Consider the following 10,514-nt stretch of genomic DNA (forward strand, 5'->3'; position numbering starts at 1 on the left):
TGGGGGCTACTCCAAAAAAGATTTTGATGTACGTAAACAATAATGTTCACAATTTTATTTTATTACCATCATTTGTGTTGAGTTTCATTCATATACATGTATTGACCCACTTCTTTAAATTAGATATAACTTTGATCCCGGTTGGTGTTACTAACCGGGACTAAAGGCCCTCCTGCCTGGGCTCACCGCAATGGCCACGTGGAGCACCATCTGTCCCAGTTCGTAAGCGAACCGGGACTAAAGGTGTTGGGCTTTAGTCTCAACATATTAGTCCCGGTTTCAGAACCGAGACTAAAATCCCTCTGGAACCGGGACAAATGGCCCATTTTCTACTAGTGGGTATATTGTCTTGTTTAAGGCCCGGGGATCATCAATGGACTTGATTGTATACGTTGCAATGTCATCTTCATCCATAAATATTGCTACATAGTACGATATAACTTTAAATAGTCAAGTAGAAATTTGAAGGGAGCGGCATAAGCCCAGGAGTAATACATTCCTGGGACCGTGAGATCTTGAAGGGACCGGAACGGAGAATTAATAAATTAAAAAAAGAGTTAGACAAATTGAAACGTGGACCTATGAATATAGATTCCCTTTCTAGGCAGAAAGAAATTGTAGTTCTCATTGAGAATCCGTTGGATCAGGAAGAGATTTTTTGGTTACAAAGAGGTAGAGCAAATTGGTTGATGCACGGAGACCGAAATACTTCCTTCTTCCATAATGCAGCTACTGCTAGGAAAAAGAGAAATAATATCAAAAAACTTCTCGATGATACTGGGGTCTGGCGACAAGATACGGAATTGAAGGATCATATCATAGAATATTTTAAAAAGCTTTTTACCTTAGAGATCGAGCAACCTAATCAGGATGTGTTATCACTGGTAAAGAGGAGAGTATCTACTGAGATGAACAATGCCCTCCTTTCTCCGTATACGACTGATGATGTTCGTAAAGCCTTGTTCGACATTGGGGATTTGAAAGCCCCAGGGCCTGATGGGCTCCATGCTATTTTCTATAAAAGGTTTTGGCCAATGTTAGGAGATGATCTGATCGAGGAGGTTTTGAAAGCAGTAAACACTTGCACTATCCCATCTGGCTGGAATGATACTGCGATTGTGATGATACCAAAAGTCAATTCTCCGGAGAAGGTAACCCAGTTTAGACCAATTAGTCTGTGCAATGTGGTGTATAAAATTATTGCAAAAATGATTGCCTCTCGCCTAAAGGTGTTCCTACCAGATATTATTAGCCCAACTCAAAGCGCATTCGTTCCTGGAAGACTTATTACGGACAACGTATTGGTGGCATACGAATGCTTCCACACCATCAAGAAAAAGAGAGCAGGCAAAGAAGGATTATGTGCGATAAAATTGGATATGCATAAAGCTTATGACCGGGTTGAATGGCCTTTTCTCAAGGAGATTATGCTCAAACTTGGATTTCGTGAGGTGTGGGTAAATTTTATTATGGAGTGTGTTTCTACTGTTGAATATCGTATTCGGTTTAATGCGGAGGAGAGTGAAAGTTTTAAACCTACTAGGGGTCTGAGGCAAGGAGACCCGCTGTCTCCTTACCTGTTCCTGTTATGCACGGAGGGTCTCACAGCTTTACTAACGCATGCGGAAGAAAATGGGAATATTTCAGGAGTAAAGGTTTGCAGAGATGCCCCATCTGTCACAAACCTTCTTTTTGCTGATGACTCTTTAATCCTTATGAAAGCAAATTTGCAAAGTGCGGAAACATTAAAATCAGTTCTAGATTCGTATTGCGCAGCTTCAGGGCAGATGGTCAGTGTCGACAAATCCAGCATCTTTTTTAGCCCTAATACGGGAGTGGACACTAGAGAACAAATGTGTACAATTCTCAATATAATGACTGAGGCCTTGAATGACAAATATTTAGGACTGCCGGCCAATGTGGGGTTAGATAAAACCGATTGTTTCCAATACTTAATTGATCGTATTGTTCAAAGAATTAGTGGTTGGAAGGAGAAACTTCTGTCGGTTGGAGGAAAGGAGATCTTACTTAAAGCGGTTGTTCAAGCCATTCCCACCTATGCAATGTCGGTCTTTAAAATTCCTAAAAAAATTTGCAAAGGAATTATTGACGCGATGGCGCATTTCTGGTGGGGAGATGAGGACAACCAAAGGAGGATGCATTGGATGGCTTGGTGGAAAATGTGTGTACCCAAGAACCAAGGAGGAATGGGTTTTCGGGATATCCATTGTTTCAATTTGGCTATGCTTGCTAAACAGGCTTGGCGTCTTCTCGAGAATCCGGATTCTCTATGTGCTACTATTTTGAGAGTCAAATACTATCCTGACGGTGACTTGTTGAACACTGACCTGAAGAAGGGATCTTCCTTCACCTGGCAAAGTATTATGGCGGGTGTGAGCTCCCTGAAGCATGGTCATATTTGGCGAGTGGGAAACGGGCAGAATATTGACATTTGGGAGGACGCATGGATTCCAAATTGTGCAAACCATAAAATTGTTACCCCTAAGGGAGGCCAGTTGTTACGGAAGGTAGCAGATTTGATTGATCCAATCCTAAATAGTTGGGATGAAGATCTTCTCAGACAGACTCTATGGCCTATTGATGTTCAGCGAGTGCTTACGATCCCGATATCGCAACATGATATGCCAGATTTCATAGCTTGGAATTTCACAAAAAATGGGATTTTTTCGGTTCGGTCTGCTTATTTTGTGGAATGGGACCACCAATATGGGAACAAGTTACGACATACCAATGGGATGGGACGTACCACGGTCAATCCTATTTGGGCGAGGATTTGGAAACTTGCTTGTCCAGCAAAGGTTAAAATATTTATTTGGCGTACACTTCACGGCACTATTCCGTGTCGTGTTAACTTAGCTAATAGACATGTGAAAGTCTCGCCTAAGTGTCCTGCCTGCTCATCTGGGCCAGAAGACACAAAACATTTGTTGTTTCTATGTGATAGAGCAAAAGAAGTCTGGAGAAGACTAGGGATGGACGATATTATTGACAGAGCTTGTAAAATACACTATGCGGGTGAGGCAATCTTGGAATATTTACTTTCATTAGCAGATCAGGAACTATGTATTATGGGCACTCGTAATGTGCGTGACATGATTGCCATATCAGCCTGGTACTTGTGGTGGGAAAGGCGCAAATTGGTACACAATGAGACTACTCAGAATGCACAACAGATATCCATGGGGATACGCGCTCTCGCTGCCAATTTTGTTAATGCCTCCTCGCCGAAGGCTTCCATTAAAAGAGGAGGATGGTCTAATCCCCCGACGGGATTTGTTAAACTTAACGTTGATGCTTCTTTTGATCACGACCTTCTCAGGGGTACGATCGGGGCTGTCTTAAGAGATGACAAAGGTAGGTTCATTGGTGGGGGAAATGGTAAGATTGACTGGTGTGCAGATGTGTTGATGGCTGAAGCTTTGGCGTTAAAATTTGGCCTATCGCTTGCGCAAAGGACGGGTTGTAATCGCATAATTATTAACTCGGATAATATGGAGGTGATCGAGACCATGAACGAAGGAGGACGATCGTCGGAGGCAGCAGCTGCAATTTTTGATGACCGTTTTCATTTAGCTTGCGATTTTCCTATTTCTAGATTCGAGCATTGTAATAGAGAAGCAAATAAAGTTGCTCATGAACTTGCCAAGTTGGCTAGATTTTCATTCATTTCTGATTGGTTTGAGGAACCACATAATGCAATTGTACCAATCCTCATAAACGATGTAATGATTATTTCTAATGAATAAAGTTCAAACTTTCTTTCAAAAAAAAAAGCCCAGGAGTAATACAACTAGGATAAGTAAAACCTAGAAGTACATATGTTTGTATATGTTTACCTTTGACGTTGCCATCTCCATATACATTAACTTTCTCCTTGGGTGGAAGAAGAGTACGCATTTGGCAGAGGTTAGGAACAAAGTAAGCAGCAAAGCAGTATGCAGAAATATAAGTGTGGCCAATGTTTGCTTCTTCTATCGCCTTTCTTATCTCCATCTTCTCATCAAATGTGACCCTTCCTGGTTCAAGAGCATGCCCCATCCTTGCTGGGTCCATGCCGAACTCAGATGGTAGGAAGCGCTGCATGCTAAATTGTATATTTATTGATTATCACTACACTCGAGCTGTTTTCATCAAGTTAAAAACATAAATTAAGAAGAATCACAACATGCCGTGTTCTTAATTATTCTTATTTTCAATCCGCAAGGTGCTTTTTTAACAAAATTTCTGCACACGAACCAGGTTATCTTAAGGTGTGGCTTGTTGCTTGGGCACCATTGCAAGGACTGTGCAGTATTTAGAGCTCTGTGCATCAATTTTTTTTTTGCAAGGACTGTGCATCAAATTAACAAGTAAACTGGACCATCAAATTAACAAGTAAACTGCATCAAATTTATCTTTTTGATCTGTGTGCATATTTTAGAAAAAAATTACTATTTTTTTACTATTCATGTATTTTCTAAAACATCATGAATTTAACCACACACAAAACAAAATAAGAAAACAAATATAAAACAACACCAGAAAGGAAAAACAGAAAAAAAAGACATATAAACCCCCTTTTGTTTTTCTCTCTTCAAAATGGATATTGTGTGAGAGTTACTTATATAGTAATCACCCAGAGTGAGTTAGCCTACCATAACATTTCCGGCCCCTGTGATGGCCTCACCAGGTTGAGCTGCAGTTGGAGGTTGTGGCTATGGAAGTGAACCCCGGACATGGCTGACACCACCACGTCCACCTGCTTCACGACGGCGACGAGGCTCCGGTGGTCGTTGAGCGACGCCTCGACAAGCCGTGCTCCCCGCGCATTGAACGACAGCAGCATCTAGAGTTTGTCGATGTCGAGTCCGATCTCCAGCCTCAACAGCACGTAGGTCTCGTGGCCCTGGGCCAGGTTGGCCTTCACTATCCTCTTGCCGAAGTAACTGGTGCCTCCAACAACAAGAACCTTGCTCTTCTCCATGCCTGACAAAGGAGAAGCTAGGTAGCTGCAAATTGCTGCCGGCTGAGTGCTACCTCTCGTCGACGCCTGGCGTGTCCACTCTCCACCTGCGGTTGGGACCTTCAGATAAGGAGATCGGTCAGTGAAGCCGTTGTCAAGCTTGTTGGTTGGTGTGGTGAGGACGTGAGGTGAGGTTACGTGTACGACCCTAGCTGATGGAGAGTGGTTTTATATAGCTGAAGCCCCATGGGACCTCTTATGTAGGCCATTAAGTCCCGTTGAGATATGTGCAAAACACTGACATGCCAACAGTGCATTGGAGGATGCATGTGCTCAAATCAGATGTTTGACTCACACTAGTCTCTTGGCACAGTTGTGGCCGACATGCATGTTGACAGATCATGCGCAGCGCCAACAGTGTCACATGCTCGGTGCTCCTGGAATAGAGAAGAGAGAGTGTGTGTGTCAGCCTGTCAGGGGAGGCGACCGTTTGTGTTGCATGCCGGGTTTTCAAAAAAAAACTTTATCTCTGATTCTCTCTCATGATGTCTCTTCTCACTCTCTCTCAAACAGTAAAGCATGCAGGACATGGGACCTGATGTGGCGTATACTTTTCGAGATTATTTATACACAAAGCTATGAGGCTTGATATAATTCAGTCTAGGAAAACTGCATACGGTTCACAGAAGATCCCACCGAAAATCTTTTTGTTTATTCTATTTTGCCTTGTACCTCTAGCCATCTCCATCACGTGCATGTACAGTGCGCTGTCCTGTAGTCCATGCAAGCTACTAATCGCTGCATGCAAAGGTTATGATGTTCTCCAGGTGCACAGATCTCAATGTGAAACGGACGGATAAGATAATGGGCACCGTGGAGCTCGAGCTACAGAGGAACTTTTTGCCTAGATAGCGTGGCTACTGCCCTCTCTAACTATAAGGGTGTGTTGTCTGTGCGTGCTGACAAGGTGCTGGCAGCTAGGGCTCTGGTGCAGCAGCCGGTGTGTTGTGTGTGTGCATGCTTCCTCTCTGAATGTTTAGCATTAAATTTTCTCTGGATTTCTCTGCATCTTGTACACTGTAGGGTACCAAGTAGAGACAAACAGCAGGGTACAAAGCAGAGACAAACCACCGCGCTTTAGAATATTTCCCTAGGTCTTGGAGACATGATTTCTGTTACTGTATTAACATGTCGACATGTTCTGTTTAGTGATTTCTCCCTAGGTATTTTTCTTTTTCTATCCTTGTTGTCTCCTGCAGCCAGCCAGGTGAATATGTATTCCAGAAATATGTTTAATCTGAACCTAAGAAGAAAATTACATCGTTACATTGTGGCAGTCCTACAGTAATAATACACCGCAAATCCAAGAAACTCCGAATACAGGCCGGCATGAAAAGCGAAATGAGGTTTAAACCTGTTAATTTGTGTACTAAGCACATTTATTAGCGAGTCAATTTAGAGTAGTAGTACTACTTTTAGTTGTGCACCTGCTACTAGTACCAAGGCCAAGTGTTCGCTCACTCTCTCTCAACCTGAGGTAGACACCGAGCTAGCTAGCACTTGCCATCACAGTGCTACGATGTTATTGAACTTTTGGTTGAACCAGGCTAAAGTTGGATCCAACAGTTTGTTTTGCTGCAACCGGCTGTTGACTAAGCTGGAATCATCTACTAATTTTGCTACAATCGGCCGAAGTCGGGAGCTGGAACCCGTGTCTGGATTTCCTGGAAACGCTAAGACCGGAGCTGGAACCAGCAGTTATTTTTGCTGCAACTGCTTGTTGGTTCTGTGGTGATGACATGCCGAGAACTGATTTTTGTTGCAACCGGCAACCCACAAAGCTTCCACCAGCAAGTGTTTTTGCTACTACGCGAAGAGTGGAAGCTGCGACCATGAGACAATTGCGCAGCCAGCGACATGCATCCGGCGGCGAGCTATACCCGGCAGCGACGACCATTTTGCTTTTGCTGCAACCACGTATCGTCTTTGCTATGGCCGGTAATGAAATTTGGTGCCATGACCACGACCATGTGTTTACGACCTGTGAGGCGAGCTACAACCGGCGGCGACGACGGCGATATTTTTTTTGCTACAACCATGTACTGTAGAAGCTACAACCATGTCTTATAGAAGCTACAACCATGACGAGATGAAATAGTGGAAAGCTGGGAGCCTGGGACCGGGGACAAGCGGCTGCTGCTGCGACGAGCGGTGACGCCAGAGAGGAGGTGGGTGCTGCCGCGTCCCGCCAGAGCGCACGCACGCGGTGGCTGGGCCAGAGACGTCCCGCGTCGAGGGAATATTGAGAGGCAGGAGGAGGGGATTGTTTTTCCTGCTCGCGTTGACCAGATAGAGCAAAGCAGAAGGAAGGAGACGCCCACGTCGAGAGAATCGGACGGTTAAAAAATGAGCGCATCTGACGGCTAGGTGCGGACCGGCCAAAACTTTGGGCCGGTCCGCCGGCGCCTAGTACTGGCCTTTGAGATAACTTGCAGCATAAACATCGGGTTATATAGTCCACAACATTACATACTTTGATTTGAACTTGGCCTATGTTTATGTCTAGTTTGTGTTAGTTATCTCGAAGTTAGTCTGCCACTTCTTTACTGTCATTCTTGTTTGTTAAGGAATGGTGTGGTACAGTGTCTGTTGGCAGAATTTTCTTTACATAATTTTCAGCTGATCGCTTGTACAGAAAATTTTGATCCAGAAAAACTAAGTACTTGTTCAGGCGTGCACAACTTTCTCTCACAAAAAAAACTAAATGCCTGCCTCTCACTTTTGTTTTTGTTTCCTTTAGAGTATAGAAACGTTTGATCCAGATAAACTAAATACCTGTACTGGGGCACAACTTCCTCTCACAAAAAAATAAAACTAAGTAATTGTCTGTGTCATGTTTGTTTGCTTTCTTCTTTGAGAAATGTCATGTTTGTTTGCTAGTCCGGAAAATAGACAACTCCCAGCCTGGTTAGCCCCATGCACTTACTGTTTGTTTGGTCCAGAACCAATGGCTGAACCAACTGCTGCTGTTATTGCACTTACTGTTCTGTGATGTGTGTTCGTTACTTGTCACTTGTAGGCTAACTTGATTATACTTTCATTTGGCACACTTTTCTTTGGACTAAATTTGCTTGTCACTTGTAGGCTAACTTGATTATAATTTTGAATGTGTTTTGATTCTATGCAGGTTTGGCACCGTGCTACTGGAGATTGAAGTTTTTTAGCAGGGATTAATTGGGTCTGGATAGCTGCCTTGAATTGCTGTAGTGTTGGAGATTAAAATCAGCTAGCAGTGCATTTTCTTTGAAACCATCTAACTCAATTTTTTTAAAGATGCTTATAGCGCTAGATATGCTCGTGATGTATTGATATTAAGCTTTGTTTTTTCAAATCAGACTAGATTGTTGGAAATCTGTTTTGTCATGTAAACAATTGCTACTTTTTGAATGAATATAATTTGGTTGCCCTATTGTAAATTGTTTTGTATATAGAAAACCGGCTGTACAAAAATGGAGCTGATGGTTTGGACCAAAAAAAACAGGTAGGCTAATGGCAGGACAAAGATAAATAACTGATCGGTGGGGTTGTCCAAAATTATTGGGCCAAATTCCTAATTGGGCTGTTTACAACATGGGCTATGTTAGTCTCCACGTCAGATCCACGTAAACGCCTTGTTAGGTCCACGTTGCATCCACGTCATGTAAATCGGTGACGGTTTGTTCCGTCACACCCCAGTTTGGGCTTGGCGGGCCTGAGGCAGATCCATGACGGCCAAGGACCGTCATGGAAGGTACGATATCAAATTATGACGCGATATACATGACGGATCTCAGATCCGTCATGGACATGAACGCATGACAAATTTTAGTTGATTTGTGACGGACTAGGACCGTCACGTATTAACAAGTTTCCTGTAGTGTTCTTATTTTCAATCCGCAAGGTGATTTTTTAACAAAATTTCTGCAAACGAACCAGGTTATCTTAAGGTGTGGCTTGTTGCTTGGGCACCATTGCTAAGCAATATTTTTTTACTGCGTGTTTGATTTGGGTGTGTGTGTGGGGGATGGGGGGGCTCGTATTTAGAGCTTTGTGCATCAATTTTTTTTGCAAGGACTGTGCATCAAATTAACAAGTAAACTAGACCAGCCCAGTCAGCCAGTACTATGCATCGGTACCTTTCCGCTAGTTTTGACCATTTTTTTCAGTCGAATTCCTTTCAAAAATCCATTTGTGGGATGTTCGGCAAATTTAAATAATATATTATATTATGAATATAAATCAACATTTTTTTAAAATATCACAAATCAAAAAATAAGCGTGAATTTTTTAACATGTTCACAATTATTTTTGGAAAACATATCACAACTACAGAAAATAATCTACTTTAAAATAATGTTGGGATAATTTTTAAAATGTTCAACGAAATTTTAAAATGATCACATTTTTTCTCATAATTTTCAAAAAATATCCGTATATGTTACAAACGAACATGATTTTTAATAAAATGTTCTCCAAAATTAAAATCTGTGTGCATATTTTAGAAAATCTTTACTATTTTTTTACTATTCATGTATTTTTTTAAACATCATGAATTTAAGCACACACAAAACAAAATAAGAAAACAAATATAAAACAACACCAGAAAAGAAAAACAGAAAAAAAGACATATAAACCCCCTTTTGTTTTTCTCTCTTCGAAATGGGTATTGTGTGAGAGTTACTTATATAGTAATCACCCAGAGTGAGTTAGCCTACCATAACATTTCCGGCCCCTTTGATGGCCTCTACCAGCTTGAGCTGCAGTTGGAGGTTGTGGCTACGGAAGTGAACCCCGGACATGGCCGACACCACCACGTCCACCTGCTTCACGATGGCGACGAGGCTCCGGTGGTCATTGAGCGACGCCTCGACAAGCCGTGCTCCCTGCGCCTTGAACGACAACAGCATCTGGAGTTTGTCGATGTCGAGTCCGATCTCCAGCCTTAACAACACGTAGGTCTCGTGGCCCTGGGCCAGGTTGGCCTTCACTATCCTCCTGCCGAAGTAACATGTGCCTCCAACAAGAACCTTGCTCTTCTCCATGCCTGACAAAGGAGAAGCTAGGTAGCTGCAAATTGCTGCCGGCTGAGTGCTACCTCTCGTCGACGCCTGGCGTGTCCACTCTCCACCTGCGGTTGGGACCTTCAGATAAGGAGATCCGTCAGTGAAGCCGTTGTCAAGCTTGTTGGTTGGTGTGGTGAGGACGTGAGGTTACGTGTACGACCCTAGCTGATAGAGAGTGGTTTTATATAGCTCAAGCTCCATGGGACCTCTTATCTAGGCCATTGAGTCACGTTGAGATATGTGCAAAACACTGACATGTCAACAGTGCATCTGGAGGATGCATGTGCTCAAATCAGATGTTTTACTCACATAATCTCTTGGCACAGTTGTGGCCGACATGCATGTTGACAGATCATGCGCAGCGCCAACAGTGTCACATGCTCGGTGCTCCTGGAATAGAAAAGAGAAAGAGTGTGTGTGTGTCAGCCTGTCAGGGGAGGCGACCGTTT

The 10,514-nt window shown here is 43.0% G+C and overlaps 1 pseudogene; it reads right to left on the minus strand.

Moving 5' to 3' along the window:
• The window catches only part of LOC119360514, a 49,707-nt pseudogene extending 39,663 nt beyond the window's left edge, over positions 1 to 10,044 (minus strand).
• Between the last annotated feature and the right edge of the window lie 470 nt (positions 10,045 to 10,514).

This window comes from Triticum dicoccoides, chromosome 2B (assembly GCF_002162155.2).
Source record: "Triticum dicoccoides isolate Atlit2015 ecotype Zavitan chromosome 2B, WEW_v2.0, whole genome shotgun sequence".
NCBI lineage: Eukaryota > Viridiplantae > Streptophyta > Magnoliopsida > Poales > Poaceae > Triticum > Triticum dicoccoides.